Source organism: Canis aureus, chromosome 22 (genome assembly GCF_053574225.1).
Source record: "Canis aureus isolate CA01 chromosome 22, VMU_Caureus_v.1.0, whole genome shotgun sequence".
Classification (NCBI taxonomy): domain Eukaryota; kingdom Metazoa; phylum Chordata; class Mammalia; order Carnivora; family Canidae; genus Canis; species Canis aureus.
Window position 1 is genome coordinate 44,751,101 of NC_135632.1, and position 17,462 is coordinate 44,768,562.

Here is a 17,462-nt window from a genome sequence, read left to right on the forward strand (position 1 = left end):
CCGTTGGGGAAACTCCTGAGGTGAACATTGAAGGCTCTCGGTAAAGTGGAAAAAAGCACCAGCAAGAATTGGGCCAGGTGCTGAGGCGGTTCCGTCTTGAAGGTCCGTGAGGCCGGTAGTGGTCCTTAAGGGAGAGAGCGCTCCGCCGAGGCGCCGAGGCCCCGGGGCCCTGTGCTGGGCTGTGCTGGGCTGTGCTGGGCGGTGGGCCGCTGACCGCAAAACAAGTCAGCTGGGTCTGCACCTGCTTGGTGGAAGAGGCGGCGTTTGTGCCAGGCCCTGCAGTCGTCCCCTGATTTCAACAGGCGGAGACTGGGAAGATAGGCCGTTCCCGGAGTTTGAAAGCAGAACACCGGCCTTGCTGTAGGAATTGGTTTCGGTCATGACCACGAACGCCTTGGCTGCCATACCTTGCCTTCCTTTTTGCAGGGAGAGGAGGGATGAGGAGCACATATGTCAGATGGGAGCTAAACATCTGACGGTAAAGAGTAGCGATCTCAAGGTTTGTACCAACAGAAGAATCCGTAGAGGTTGTTAACCTGGGAGGGTTAGCCTGCAGGGGCCTTGGACAGACCTCAGAAGCCGTGTGCGTTTTTGTTTGTTTGCTTGTTTTACTCCCTTGAAATTCTATGCAGGATAGTATATACTTCAGGGAGAGAGTTTTTTTTTTTTTTTTTAAGAAAGTATTATTCTTTTTAAAGATTTTATTCACTTATTCATGAGACAGAGAGAGAGAGGCAGAGGGAGAAGCAGGCTCCACGCAGGGAGCCCGACGCCGACACGGGACTTGGTCCCGGGACTCCAGGCTCACGCCCTGGGCCGAAGGCAGGCGCCAAACCGCTGAGCCACCCGGGCTGCCCTAGGGAGAGATTTTGACCACCTTTCTCCTTACCTCTTCCCCCATGGAAAGTAGCTACTAACCTAATAGTGAAAATTAGTGTATTGATTGACCCACATTCTTGGTGGGCAGGGAGGGCCACTCTACATTCATTAGTGGGTTCTCTGCCTTCTGCACACACACACATAGCTTCATGGTGTAGTTGAGCCAGGATACGCTCTGCAGATCTGGTCATTTTATTTTGCCTGTCTTTAGAGCTTTCTTCATGTGGCCTGATAGAGGTTAAGACTCCCATGTTTTTAATAGCAGGGAATTGGTGGCTGTTTGAGCCCAGGAGCCCAAACCTCAACCTCTTTCTCAACTTCTGGAGTATCTTTCATGTGAGAGTGCTGTCATAAACACCGAGTGTACAGCGGTAAACAAAGTGCCTTAGTTCCTGTTTTCATGGAGCTTATAATTTGGTAGAGAAACAGTAAACAACGAAGCAGATACATAGGTAAATATGTTATAAAGCATCATGTAGAAAAGACCGGTACAGATCTCCAACTTATGATGGGGTTATGTCCCAACAAACCCATCATAAATTGAAAATACTGTGAGCACTAGCCTGAGAAAAGATCCAAATTCAAAATTTGAAGTACAAGTTTACTGAATGTGTATTAGTTTCGTACCATCAGAGTCTAAAAATTGTAAGTCAGACCATTATGGATCAGATCCATCTGTATACTGTGCTAGAGGATACTTAAGGAGTTTGGAGAACACCCTCTATGAGAAAACAGGAAGCCAGCCGTGCAGAGAATAGTTAAAACAGGTGAAAGGGGTTTGAGGCACTTTTGAAGCTATTAAAATGATACTTTCATTCCTGTTAGGCTGCTGGTCCTAGTGTATGGCTCCCTCAGTAATCTTTTGGAGGATGGGGAGTGGGAGGAGGGAGAGAAGTTAGGGTGATTCTGGAAGCCTGGTCCTAATACCAAAATTTCACCAAATCCTACCTACGTTTCTTGAAAGTATGACGTATTTTCCTAGGGAGGGAGATCTTACTTTTCCAGACATTTACAAAGAAGTCCTTGTCTGAGTTTTGGTTTCTCCCAAAATCAAGCACTGAAACCAGGATTTGGATGCAAATAGTTTATTTAGGAGGTGCTAAGAGGCACTCTGATGACAGGAAGGAAAGCCATTAAAGGATGAATTAATGAGGGGTTCCTGTGTGGGCTCAGTCACGCTGTGAAATGAGAAACTGGAACACACCCCCAGAATTTTCCTCCAAAGAGTCAAGGTAGCCACCCACCACATCCTTTCCCTCTTAGAGTGTTAATGCTCCTGTACTTCTACCCAGTTCAGTGCTGGGGAAACATTCTCCTAAAGTCAGAGAATGCATTCAGGCAACAGACCTAGGCAATCTTCCTCATGTACTAGAATGCTCTGAAAGCAAACTCCAGAGTAAGCCCAAAGTGTATAGACAGCATCTACGACCCACCATACCGCTGCTGCTGCCCTGCAGCCCATGGCACTGCCTCATTTCCTATTGCAAAATCTGATGAAGGAAATGAAGGCTTTCTCTTTGATTCTTAGTAAATTGTGAAGGTTCATTTGCCTTGAGCACCCAAACTGAAAAAATGAATTAGGGTTTCATATCTACCAAACTAGGCCCCCAACTGACTGGACATTGAGTTGGAAAATTCAGGACTTAAGAAATAGGGATGGGAAAAAAAAAAAAAAAAAAGAAAAAAAGAAATAGGGATGGGGTGCCTGGGTAGCTCAGATCATAAATCCAGGGTTCTGGGATTGAGCCCCATGTCAAGCTCAGCAGGGAGCCTGCTTCTCCCTCTCCCTCTGCCTGCCACTCCTCCTGCTTGTGCTCACTCTGTCAAATTTAAAAATCCTTTAAAAAAAAATAGGGGAAAAAGTGCCCTATCAAATGCAGTGCCTGGACATTTGTGAACCATTCTCCATATGCACAGGCTGTGAACAGTCTGCCTAAAGAGGAAATTGCCTTCCATCATCCAAAGGGACCTGGATCCCAGAACTAGTGTTAATTCCCTGGTGAAGGGCAGTGGATCATGACAGAGGGAGGGCTCCCTGCGAGTTTAGAGTAGTCTACACTCTAAGCATCCCATCTAGGAGACAGAGAAGGTGTTATTCTACTATTAATAGACTCTTCTGGTTCAGTCTTTTGGGGGTAACTTGATCTCTCTTAGGTAAGTGCTAGCCCAATTAGCCACCCCTCACTTCTTCATGCCATCTCCCATAGAGCATCTAGTTGGACATGAAGATAATACCGCCCACCTTATATAGAATTACATAAAGGTGTTCTACAATATGCCCTGCCCAAAAATTTAATCCACCCAAATTCTAGAGAAAAAAAATAGAGATTTGGTAGCATTGTGGTAACTATTACAGAATAGTTGATGTTCTCATGGGCCTTCATATGTGCCAGGTAAGCCTTGGGGAACAGCCTGAAAGCAGGGAAACAAATAGGAACTAACTCCAAGTATTGCAAAAACACCCACTGGTCTTCAGAAATTAAAGCTGTACAGACTATGCTGCAGCTAGAAAAAAAAATAACCTTAGTAAAGAGTTGTGGAATTTCACTTATAAATGTGCATATGGTATGTTACTAACATTTCACCTGGCAGGGAGACCTTGGAAGGAAGCAAATTTGGAGTGCCAAGAACCTCTTGGAGTGTCCTGGAGAAGCAGGTGCATATGCAAGGGCACATACAAATGTGGCATTCTTCTAGATTAAGTAAACCAGGCTGTAGGAAATGTACTGCCAGGAGAGCATGCCCACAGATTGCCTGGGGGTAAGGGAGCAGATCTTAGTGCCATCACCCCAATGTAGAAAGGATAGAAAGGAATTTGCACTCTGAATATTTGAAAAAGAGAAGTGGGCAAACCTGAGGGTAGTAGAGTAGAACCAGCAACTAGGATGCTTGCACAAAGCATCCCTGCAAAGTAGAGTGTCTTAACCTTTTAACAGCTAAAATTCAAGGGATAGACCATCAATATAATTGTCCTTGGAGGGCCCTAGTTCACCGTTGTCCTGCAGCCCTCATATCAAAAGCCATGCCTAATTCACTCAGAGCATGGTGCTCCTTCCCTACTGTAGGGATGAAACCCCACCTACCTGTGATGTCCAGACCATGAGAGTCACTGCCCTAGAAAAAAGGAAGAGGAAATAAAAGTCACACTTGTGTTTTCCAACCTGCAGGGATGTGGAGAGGAGAAACAGAAGAGGGAAAGAAAGGAGGGCGGGAAGGCTTCAGGGTTCTCACTTTCCCCTATCCATCCTCCCCAATCCATCCAGATCTTGACCAGGGGAAGCTACAGAAGGCAAATATGGAGACTATGAAGAACCCAAGAACATCAGAGACTTGTGGACCACTTCCTCAGGTCCACAAGGGAGGCTGCCTGTAGGCTTAGGTGAAGCCTTGCACTTGGCTTTTCATCATGTCCAAAATACTGAAGGAACAATAGTGTAGCAATGATGGAGGGCAGAATCTAGGCCAGTGAAAACCAGGATAACATACCCAGTCCCTTACAGCCTATACTTGTTCTGCAGGAGATCAAAAGCTTCCCTCTTCCCCATGAAGGCATGAGGAAGTACCGTAGAGGCTTGCACAGAGAACTGAAATGAAAATCCTGCAGAGGTAGGACTTTGTGGCACAAGGCAAATGTTGGGACCATGGACTTCAGCTCTGGGTGATTGCATCACACTCCAAAGACCAGATTAGACGCACTGCATCTCAGCTGATAATTATAGAACTCAGGAATCAGACCCAGTATTTCATGACAGAACCAGAGGACAGTACAAGGACTTGCTCACAGGGATCCAAGGCAACTCTTTCCTCCTACCACACAGATATGAGTGTGCCTTCCCTTTCCCATACTCCTAGATACCATCCGGAAAAGATGAAGGGGAAGGGGAAAGAGAAGCAGCATTTACTTAAGAGAGACCAAATTCTAGGGTGGTGGAAGGGGAGGAGGGCTGGGGGTGGAGGTGATTGGGTGACGGGCACTGAGGGGGGCACTTGATGGGATGAGCACTGGGTGTTATTCTGTATGTTGGTAAATTGAACACCAATAAAAAATAAATTTATTATTAAAAAAAAAGAGAGAGAGAGAGACCGAGTTACCCCCAAAGACACTGTTTGAACGAAACTAATCCCATCTGTTATTTACTGGCAGATCAAAATCTCCCCTCCACATCCAGCAGGGCATGGGCTTATGAGAAGTGTTAGATTATAGAAAACAAGAAACTCCATTGTCTCTGCACCTCCAACTTATAGGGTGAGTAAACATGCATCCCTGCTTTAACTTTTCCTGTGCTTTATACTATAGGGCAGGCATATAGTGTCCACGTACAGTCGGCTCTTCAGTCAAGCTAGATAGACCCTGACCACTAGCAGTGCAGCAGGAAATGGAGGCCTTTGTGACAGGAGCAGCAGTGATCCAAGGCAAAGCATGGGTGCCACATTCCACAGCAAAATGGACAGGACCCACAGTAGAGTGAAGAGGAGACCAGGAGCAGATTGGGACTGTGGTTGGATAAACTCTGCAGGGGGCTTGCAACAAACCCATTTTCTAAATTAGGACCTCCTGGTTGCTAGTGCCAGAAAACCCAAACTGCATTAGGCTGCTTGCATTCCTGCCATAACAATAGCAAAAATAAAAATGTTTCTTTCTGACACAAAAGTCTGAGTATAAGCAGTCCTATGCTAATAGTTCAATGTCCTACTGCCAAGGTCCCAGGCCCTTCCCATCTTGTGTCTACCATCCTCAACTTGCAGCTCTTAGCTCCCATAACCACATTCCTACAGCATGAAGAAGAGGGAAAGTAGAGGGCACACACTTTTCTGTTAAGGTTATGAACAAAGTTGCACATATAGCTTCCTCTTCCATCCTAATGCCCAAAACATAGTCACATGGCCACACCCAGGGTCTCAGTTAGCTATGCCCACAAACATGCTATGTTACAAACAACCACAAAATACCAGTGGCAACCAACAGTAAGCATTAATTCCTTGTTCACCTGTCTACAGGTGTTTGGCTAGTCTATGTTGGATTCAGCTGGGTATGGCTCCGTACAGCTTGGGTTCAGATCTGTTCCATATCTCTCATTCTCTTGCCACCAGCAGGCTTCCCAGGCCATGTGATCCTCATAGTAATGGCTTTCATGGTAATAACAACACGCATGCCTTGGGAAGTCATGTACATAGGTTAGAAGCTACGTGGAGAAGGTTGCCTTAGAACAGGATTGGTCACCTGGCACAGGTCTGAACCGTTTTACTTACCTGTCCGGAATCAGAATGGCAAGATGAAGGTCTGAGCCCACCAATTTCACCAGCACATTTATTTATTTAAATATTATTTATTTATTTTTAAGATTTTGTCTATTTATTCATTAGAATACACAGAGAGGAGAGAGAGGCAGAGACACAGTCAGAGGGAGAAGCAGGTTCCATGTAGGGAGCCCGAAGTGGAACTTGATCCTGGGTCTCCAGGATCACAGCCTGGGCTGAAAGCGGCACTAAACCGCTGAGCCACCCAGGCTGCCCCCTCACCAGTACATTTAAAGCCTTTGCTTGGATCATGTCTGCTAACATCCCATTGATCAACACAAGTCACATACCCAAGCTCAACATCAGTGGAGCAGGAAGTATATTCTCATGAACAGGAGAGGAGGGAAGGAATCAATGCCTTATAAATGATAATCTAGTCTATGGTCTTCAGCAGGGTGTTCATATTAACAGGAGGGTCATGCCCATCCTTATCCCTTTTTCCCAAAGCCATGCATTCTGGCTATGGGGGAGATGGCGTCAAAGACTGGCTGCTGATTATTAAGGCTTATAAACTAAGACTTAAGCAGGCAAACCCACTGTTCTACCAAACTAACTCTTTCTGGGTGATAGGACATATAGTAAGTCCTGGAATTCTAAAAATGTGAGGCCACTTGTCCCAGTTGATTTGCCATAAAAAATGTCCCTTTGATGGAAGCAGCATCCTGTGAGACAATGTGGCAATGGATAAGGCATTTTGCAAGTCCATAAACTGGTGGTGCTAGAAGAAATGCTGCAGGCAGGGGAGGCATATCCATACCCATGCTATGTGTCTACTCCTATAAAGGCAAATAGCTTTCCTCAGCATGTTGAAAGAGGTTCAGTAACTGGGTGTCTGGCTGGTTCTTGTAGCACTGGTGCCATTTCTGGGCTCAACAAAGCTTCTGAATAAATAAGTGGGGCACTCAGCAGCAGTATTCAGGGAAATGTATAGCACTAAATGTCTTATATTACAGAGGAAGAACAGAACAGTCAAAAATCAATGACCTCAGTCTCCATCTTAATAAATTGAAAAAAAAAAAAAGAGTAATTTGAACTCAAAAGGAACAGAAGAAAAGAAATAATGACCACAGTGAAATTCAGTGAAATACTAAACAAAAAAGAGAGTAAAATCAATGAAACTAAAATTTGATTCTTTGAGGAAAAAAAAAAGTCTCTACAATTGTTAAACTGGTAGTCAGACTGATTAGGAAAAAGTATAGAAAACACAAATTACCAAGATCAGGAATGACTGAGGTGACATCACCACAGTTTTTACAGATATTGAAAGGATAATTTAGAAATATCATGAACAACTTCAATGTCAGTAAGTTTAACAAATGAAATGAATGCATTTCTTGAAAGACAAAACAAACTGCCAAATCTCATTTATGAAGAAATAGATAACCTGCATAGAGTTATTAAAATTATTTATTTATATTTAAATATTTTATTTATTTATTCACGAGAGGCACAGAGCAGTGGGGTGGGGCGAGGGGATCGACACATAGTTCAAAGGGAAAACAGACTCTTCATAGGAGTCCCCAATGTAGGACTAGATCCCCAGACCCCAGGATCATGCCCTGAGCTGCCAAAGGCAGACACTCTACTGGTGAGCCACCCAGTAATCCCCAAATTTTTTAATTTGTAGTTAAAATCCTCCCTGACACACACAAAAAAATGTTGGCAGTAGCCAGGTCAGCTTGGGGAGGGCAAGTCTATGTTGAGCCCATCACTGTCTCTTTTCCTGCTACCATGGCCACTTTGCAAATGGGTCTATTGACCAAGCACCAGAGTATCTGAGGAAGAGGCCATCTTATGTCCACAGGTTGGGTCATCTTGTCCTGATTATTGAGAGTCTTATCTACAACAGAGACCCTTGGATGAACATTTATGTGGAACATGAATATACTTTGTGGATGGCAAGAAGTCCATCTTTCACTTGACGATCTTGTTCTTTATAAATTCCTGACCAGCGGGCTAGCCTTTAAGTCACTACCAACAAGTCAGGTTAGATCTGTCATTAGCTGGATTTGCAACAGAGTACTGCTCACTGGAGAATGTCCCTTCACTACAAGCTTTTGGAACCACTCCAGAGTGGGCTGTGGCACAACACTTCTGGCTGCTTCTGGAAAAGAAGCCTGTGCTTTCTTTTCCTCCATTAACTGATCTTATCTGTTTCTCTGGAGGGCACAGGCAGAAGAATGTTGGAGGAGATGTAGTCAGGCAATGGCATTGGATACCAAGGAAATCAGATAGTTCACTATGCCTTTGGATCTGCCCAGGACATACCCATTTCTATGTTATAATGGCAGGCTGATATGCCTTTTCAATTTTATGGCTCACTAGACTAAATAATACACAGTTTGTGATAAGTACTTCAGGTTGGTTGAGTCTCCTCATGTCTTTATCCTTTATTACCTGTGCTTTATCCCATGCTACTGCCAGTGATAATTTGCTTATTTGTGATGACACTGCATGTTATGGATTGCCAGGGTTCCATTTCACCAAAATAAGGAGATTCCATGTCCTCCTCATATACATTAGCAACTCAGTTCTGGAATCCTTAATTTTTTCAACAATTCTATATATTATGCAGTGCTCACCACAGTAAGTGGAGTTACCATCTGTCACCGTATGGTTTTATTACAATATTATTGACTGTATTCCCTATACTGTACTTTTCATCTCCATGACTTATTTACTTTATAACTGAACGTTTGTACCTCTTAATCCTCTTCATCTGTTTCACCCATCCTCCCACCCACTTCCCCTCTGGCAACCACTAGTTTGTCCTCTGCATTTATGAGTCTGTTTCTGTTTTTTGTTTGCTTTTTTATGTATATATTTTTTAGATTTCATGTATAAATGAAATTATATGGTATTTGTCTTTCTCTATCTGATGTATTTCACTTAGCATAGTACCCTCTAGGTCTATCCATGTTGTCACAAATGGCAAGATCTCATTATTTGTTGTGTCTGAGAAATAGTCCATTGTTTATATATATTCATACTACATCTTCTTTATCCACGGAATCCTATTTAAGACCACTCCTGTTACTAATTATTGTACTAGTCAGGTCTGAAAAGGAAATAAATGGCACACTCAAAATGGATACCTTGAGAAGAATTTGGCCAAAGAGCTTTTTGCAGAGTCATGGTCAGGGGATAGGGAAACCAAAAGAAATGTGTAATAGTCCAGGATTCGCAATGTTGGGAGCAAATGACATGACAGAGGCCATGACAGAGCAGGGAGACAGAAGACTATTGGAACCAGAGAAGGTAAGTGAAGGAAAGTACCAGAAAGTAGCTATCAAAGTAGCCTTTGATGGGAAGTTTGACCTTACCAAGCTCATAAGAAGGGAGGTAAGCAAATAAATACCCTAACTTCCATCTCTTCCTACTCTCTGATCTCCTGCTGATACCTCCCTCTGGCCAAGCCCAACAGAAAACCAGAGGGCAAAGGGAGCCTATTGATGTAATCCTTGAAGGTCAATACCCTGAGGCACAGAGCCTGGTAGAGAACAAGGGGAGAAGAGGTGGAGGAGGAGACAGATAACTAACTAGCATACAACCCAAACACGTTTATTTTTTTTTTTTAAGATTTGATTTATTTATTCATGATAGACACATAAAGAGAGAGGCAGAGACACAGACAGAGGGAGAACCAGGCTCCCAGGAAGGAGCCCGATGTGGGACTCGATCCCAGGACCCCAGGATCACACCCTGAGCCAAAGGCAGATGCTCCATCGCTGAGCCACCCAGGCATCCCACAACCCGAACAAGTTTAAACAAGCAGGTAATGTACTGGCTCACATATCTGAGAAGTCAAGCTGTAAGGCTTGAAGCAGAGCCTCAAATGAGATCATCAGTATCTGATTTTCCTCCATTCACAGGCTTCATATACAGGCAGGCTCTCCCATTGTGCTCCAGAATGGCTCCAGAAATACACAGCCTTTTTTATTCAAACACAGAAGAATCAAAAAACAAACAAACAAACAAACAAACACAGTAGAATCTATCAAAGGATTCATTGGTCTCATTGACTCTCGTTGGGTCGCATGAAATGCCTGACCCAACAACCATAGTGCTCAGCACTGAGGAAAAGTGCTGCTTGACTTAGATCCCTGTCTGGAGTTAGGACTGAGTGAAATTATGGCACGGAAATTCGATGACTAGAAGGACTGTTGATGTTGCATTGCCAAAACATTTGTACCCTTTATCTCTCTTCCCCAATGTATGAGGCAGATCCTCATTTTTTGTACCTATGGATCACCAGGGAATCCTATTAAAGTACAGAATCTGATGAATTATGTCTTGAATGGTGCCTGGGATTCCTTATTTCTAACACATGATGTCAATGCTACTGATCCAGGGACCACACTTTGAGTAGCAAGGTTCTATAGCTACATAGTCCAATATGGTAGCTACCAGCTGCGTGTGTGGCTATTGAGCATTTGAAATGTGGCTAGTCTAAGTGGAGATGTGCTGTAAGTGTATATACGTGCTAGATTTTGAGGACTTAATATGAAAACTAGTTAAAAATCTCATCAATAGTTTTTATATAGAATACATGTTAAAATGATATTTTAGACATATTGGGTTAAATAAAATGTATTTTAAAGTTAATTTCACCTATTTCTTTTTAGTTTTTTAACATAGTTACTGGAGAATTTAAAAATACATGGCTTGTGGCTTGTATGTTTCTGTTGGATAGTGCTAGTCTAGAGTAAGGTAATGAAGTGCATAAGAGTGGTAGTTTTTAAACATGTTCATCTTCAGGGTGCCTGCGTTGCTCAAGCATCTGCCTTCAGCTTGGGTCATGACCCCAGGGTCCTAGAATAGATTTCCATTTCAGGCTGCCTGCTCAGTGGAGAGTCGGCTTGTTCCTCTCCTTCTGCTCCTCCTCCCTGCTCATTCTCTCTCTCTCTCTGAAATAAATAATAAAATCTTTTTAAAACCCCACATTCATTTACACTTATGGATACTCAATCAGAAGAACCTAATACAGCAGGGACCACATGAGACTTGCCTCATAGGTCCCTGCACTTGGCCCACTTCTAAGACCTCAGGACCTCAGAATTAGGTAGTTACAGGCTGTAGTAATGCATGAGTTTAGGATAGGGGTCACCTGAATGAGACTGGTGAGGTTTGAGGAGATTCTGGGGATCCCAGAATTGCTCCCTCTCAACTAGCAGTCACTTCAACTAGCAGTCACTTCATTTCTCATTTTTTTCATTTTCTTTTTTTTTTTTTTAAGATTTTATTTATTTATTCACAACAGACACAGAGAAAGACAGAAGCAGAGACACAGGCAGAGGGAGAAGCAGGCTCCATGCAGGGAGCCTGACGTGGGACTATTTCTCATTTTTTATGCAGTTGTCTGAGGCAAAAATTACCACAGTGCTTATCAAACTTCCCTGATCTGTCCTGCACATAACCACTAGACTAATCTCTACACTCGGGTTTAGACTTTTCCTGCACAGACACATGCACTCAGTTGTAGTCTACATTCCAGGGGCTCCCTACTGAACCCACCAACGCACCAGCCTCCTTTCTTACTTTCCCCAACTAAATTATTCTCTTACTGCTTGAATCTGTGGCCAACAATTCCACGTTTCTTTTTTTTTTTTTTTTAAATATTTATTTATTCATGAGAGAGAGAGAGGCAGAGACAGAGGCAGAGCGAGAAGCAGGCTCCATGCAGGGAGCCCGATGTGGGACTCGATCCCGGGTCTCCAGGATCACGCCCTGGGCTAAAGGCAGCGCTAAACCGCTGCGCCACCCGGGTTGCCCATATTAAAGCTTATTAAAGAGAGTGGATCCTAAGAGTTCTCATCACAAGGAAAAAAACTCTTTTTTTTAAATCTATATGAGATGATGGATGCCAACTGAACTTACTGTGGTAATCATTCACAATGCATGTAGGTCAGTTCATTATGCTGTATACCTTAAACTTACATAGTGCTATGTATGCCAATTACATCTCAGTGAAACGGGGGAAAAACAGGATGGAAAATTAAGCTTAATCATTGTGCAAATTTTTTTACTTCATTTTTATGTTAAATTTTTTAAAAACTTTGATCTTGAAATAATTTTAGATTCTCAGGAAGTTGCGAGAAGAGTACAGGGTAGTTTTTGAACCTCTCATACAATTTCCCCCAATGGATACATCTTAAGTAACTGTGATACAATGTCAAACCAGGAACTTGACATCAGTACAATGTGTGTGTACAGTCCTTTGCCTCTTTATCACATGTGGAGACCTGTGCAACCACCAGTACAATCTGGATACAAAACTCTTACCTTCAAGATCTCCTTTGGCTACCTTTTTATAGACTCCCCACTCCCAGTTCCCAGCAGTCCTAACACCTGATTAATCTATTCTCCATTTCTATAATCTTAGTCATTTTGAGTAGAATTTCATTTTGATTTATTGACAGTGTTTGGAGAGTATTTCTTTGTATAGATATTTACTAAGTACTCAGGACAATATTGTATGTGTATAATTTATCTCAAGTTTACTTTGTGTTGACATTGCCAGTTTTAATGCGGTGTCAAAAGTTTCTTCCTTTCAAGTCCCTTTACCTTCCTCTGTTGATAAATAACAGTCTTAATAGTTTCTCTACATAAATTGAGAATCACATCAGACAATGCATGAGTGTGTGGGACAGGGGACTCTACACTGGATCTGTGATCTTTTAAGGAAAGAGGAAATCATAGAGACCACAGAGTCCTCCTCCTGGTCAGCCATCACTTCATTTCTCCTATTCATTGTGCAGTTGCTTGAAGGAGAAATTATAACCATACTTACCAACTTCCCTAATTTAGCCTGCATACAACCACTAATGCTTTGCTTAAACCATCAGATGTCATTTAGAAAACTCAAACGGGGAAGGAAAGCATATTTTGTTAACTTATTTTTACACTTCTTCCTTCTTGATATTCCAAGATTCTAATTTTTTAGTCATTTAATTTCTCTTTCAAAAATTCCCTATAGCTACTTTTTAAGGGTAGGTCTGCTGTTGACAAATTCTTATTGTTTTTCTTCATCTGAGACTGTCTTCACGTCCTTTTCATTCCTGATTCTCACTGGATATAGGATTTTGAGTTGACAGTTCTTTTCTTTCAGCACGTGGAAATCGTGCAAAAAGAAAAGGAAAGGAAAGGAAATATTGTGTCACTTTCTTTCTCTGACCTCTGAAGCTTCCAATGAAAATTTGATGTCATTCAAATTGTTTTTCCATTATAGGGACAGTATCATTTTTCCCTGGCTGCTTTCATGATTTTTTTCTTTGTCTTTAGTTTTCAGAAGTTTGACTATGATCTACCTTGGCATGGATTTGGAGGGGAGTGTCTTGTTTGGGATTTGATCAGCTTCTTGAATCTGTAGGTTTAGGTCTTTTGCTATAGTTGGAAATATACTCAGCCACATTTATTTGAATACTTTTAAAATTCCACCTTCTCTCTCCTCTACTTTTGGGATTCCAGTTGATGTGTGGAGCAAAGGTAAAGGAAATTTACATAAAATTAAATCTCCCTATGACTTACAGCTCATTAACAAGTGCTTGGGATGCAAATATTAGATGTTTTCTTAAAGTCCCACAAATTCCTGAGATACTGTTGATATTTTTTCAATCTATTCTCTGTTGTTCAGAGTGGGTGATTTCTATTATTCTATCTTCAAGTTCACTAAATCTTTCCTTTGTCCTTTCCATTTTACTACATCCAAATGGATGAATTTACCTTCATCCAATGAAGTTTTTTTTTTCTCACTTTTTTTCAGTTTAAAATTTTCACATTAGTCCTTCATTTCTTTTATTGCTTTATCAAGAATATTTTTTTGTTTGTTTGTTTGTTTGAAGTGTTAGTCTAGAGGGACAACAAGATGGCAGCCGAGACGGTGGAACTCCATAAGCGAAGCTTGCTGAACTAAAGCAGGAATGTCTTGCTCATGGTTTGGAGATTAAGGGAATAAAACAAGATTTTATCAATAGGCTCCAGGCATATTTTGAAAGCAAAGCCAGAGCTAGGGCTCATCTAGGAAAGCACTCAGAGATTTGGTTTGAATCTCTCTTAAATCTTCAGAAAGTCTGAAGATGATGAGAAGCTGAAAAAGAGGAAGAAACGATTTGGGAGACAGGCAATGAAGAGGAATAGGGCAGAGTGCTTTGGGATTGCCTGATGAAAAGCTCTTCACACTTTCTGTTCTCCAGTGGTTTCCATCTCTGACTCTTCTTGGTCATATATTTACCTAAGTGCACAGTCCTGTGCCTGCCTCACCATGAGAGAGCATGGGCCCGGGTACATCCATGCAGCAATTTCACTCATTGCTCTTCCAATTTTAAGGTTGTTCTTGTGTTGTTGTTGTTGTTATTGTTGTTTTTAGAGAGTGCGTGCATGTGTGTGAGGGGATGCAAGTTGCAGGGGGAGAGGGAGAACATTAAGGAGTTTCCACACTCAGCATGGAGCCTGACAGGGGGCTTGATCTCACGGCTCTGAAACCACAACTTTGAGCCTAAATCAAGATTGTTGGTCCAAGTCAACTGTTAGTCCAATCAAGTGTCCAAGTCAGTTGGACACTCAACTGACTGAGCCACCCAGGAGCCCTTTTTTTTAAATTAATTATTTTTTTTTATTGGAGTTCAATTTGCCAACATATAGCATAACACCCAGTGCTCATCCCAGCAAGTGCCCACCCCAGTGCCCGCCACCCAGTCACCCCCACCCTCCGCCCACCTCCTTTTCTACCACCCCTTGTTTGTTCCCCAGAGTTAGGAGTCTCTCATGTTCTGTCCCAGGAGCCCTTTGTATTGCTGTTTTTTAATCATTATTTTGCTTGTTCATAAAAAACAAATAGAAAACGAAGTGCATTTGTAATTGCTCATTGAAACATTTTTACAATGGCTGCTTTAAAATCCTTGTCAGGTAATTTCAACATCTGTGTCACCTTGGTGTTAGCATCAGTGAGATTGTCTTTTCTTTCTTGAGATTTTCCTGGTTCTTGGTATGAAGAATGATATTTCTGTCCTGAAAATTTTGAATACTATGAGGCTCTGGATCTTATTTCAACCTTCTGTTTTAGAAGGCCTTCTCAGTGCTCTTAGATGGAGGTCGAAGTTCAGGTTCCCCTGGGAAGTGGGGATGGGGGGGTACCTAGTTACTGCTGGGCCTCCCCTGATACCACCCTGGCTGGAGGGGAAAGGATGCCTCATTCCTGCCCCCCTTGTGGCCTCCACTGACATGATGGAGCACATGGCTGCTGGCAGTGGTGAAAATCCAGACTCTCCACTGAGCCTCTTCTGACACCACCCTGGCAGGCAGGAGAAGTCTGGGCTTGGCTGGCAGGGTATAGTTGGTATTGCAGTTTTTCTAGTCCTTTAGCTTGAGAGAGCGAGCCTTTTTTCTCCCCAGTCTGTACCAATTAATTTCTGGGTTGCTGGCTTTTCCAGTACTCAGTCAGAGCTATATGAGACAGAAAGAAAGCCCCGGGAATCATCACCATGTCATTCTGTGGGTCCCCAGGACCCTAGCCAGTCTGTCTTTTTCTCTCCATCTTTCAGAATCTCCTTATTTTGTTTTATTATATATGAAATCCAAGGTTTTGGTTTTTTTTAACTGTACTTAACAGAGGGAATAGGGAAATCTGTGTTTACTCCATATTTTCTCAGAACCAGAAGTCCCCAGGGCCTTTTAGACCATTTATTCTGCATGATCTGGCACAGAGCCGCCAGTGGGACAAAGTTCCCCTGAATTGATGGTGAACTCCCCTCTCACCCACCTGCCTACCAGCACAATGGCCCAATGTGTTCTGCTCTGTGACTCTGAGTTCACCTTCTAGAATTTGAAGTCATTCTAGCCTGGTTTGAACAGGCATACTCCAGTTTTCCACCCCTTGCCACTTCTCAGCCCCACAACCCAGAATTCTCTGTCAACCAGAGGCCCTAAAGAGGTTGCTCCTGCATTGTTTGTGGGAAAGAACTGTATTCATGTCTTCCTGGCTTGGCTAAAGAACCATGGTGCCCCTTTGCTATAAAGCAAGGCTTTCAGCGTGGCTGCCAGGGAGTCATGGCACTTCTTCCTTTGTCCAGGGTCAGTAGGTCTGGTCCTTCTGACTCGAATGCCATGCCATTCATGAAAGTCCCTTTTAAGATAAAGTTACAGAAAAAAATTTGAGCTAAAGAAAACATTTTTTTTTAAAGATTTTATTTATTTATTCGTGAGAGACACACTCAGAGAGAGAGGCAGAGACACAGGCAGAGGGAGAAGCAGGCTCCACACAGGGAACCTAATGTGGGACTCGATCCTGGAACTCCAGACACTAAACTGCTGAGCTGAGCCACCCAGGGATCCCATGAAAGAAAATATTTTGGTATACTTTTTTGAATCTCAAAATTAACAGATAATTTTTTTTTTTCAGATAATTTTTAAAACCAATTGTCAGGGCAGCCCCGGTGGCTTAGTGGTTTAGTCTCTCCTGGAGACCCGGGATCGAGTCCCACGTCAGGCTCCCTGCATGGAGCCTGTCTCTGCCTCTCTCTCTCTCTCTCTCTCTGTGTCTCTCATGAATTAATAAATAAAAATCTTTAAAAAATAAATAAAAATAAAATCAATTGTCGGAGAAGAGCTTTTCAGATGTCTGAAAATATATTATCCAATTTCCCCTCCACTTCCCTGACCAGGCGAGAAAAGATTATTTTTTGTTTCAGTCATTCCTAATTAATGATTTTAAAAGACCCACCTTAGGGAGATGCAGCAAGGGAGACAGCTGTCCAAGTGGAGTAGCAACAACACTTGCACCTTTAAACTCAATGCATCTTTTAATTATCAAAAATTTTAAACACACAAGAATAAGAAAAAAGTGAACTTATTTAATAACTATTGTATGGTCTCATTTGCTTTATATATTCCTTATTATTTTTTTCTCAATTTACTCAAGTATTTAAAAATCCCATGTATCACTTATTTCATGTCAATATGCTTCAGATTTGGACTCTTTTAACAAATTTGGACATTTCCTTATGTAACTGCAATGCTATTATCACATCTTAAAAAAATACTGACCATTTTTTAGCATCATCAAATACCCAGATTTCCCCAAGTGTCCCAAAGATGTCTTTTTTTTTTTTAGGGGTAAAATATACATAATGTACCATCTTAGCCATTTTTTAAGTATACAGTTCACCAATGTTAAGTACACTTGCATTTTCCTACAACCAATCTCCAGAACATTTTTCCTTATGCAAAACTGAAACCATGTACCTGTTAAACAATGACTTTCCATTCTCTCCTCCCCTTGGTCTCTGGAA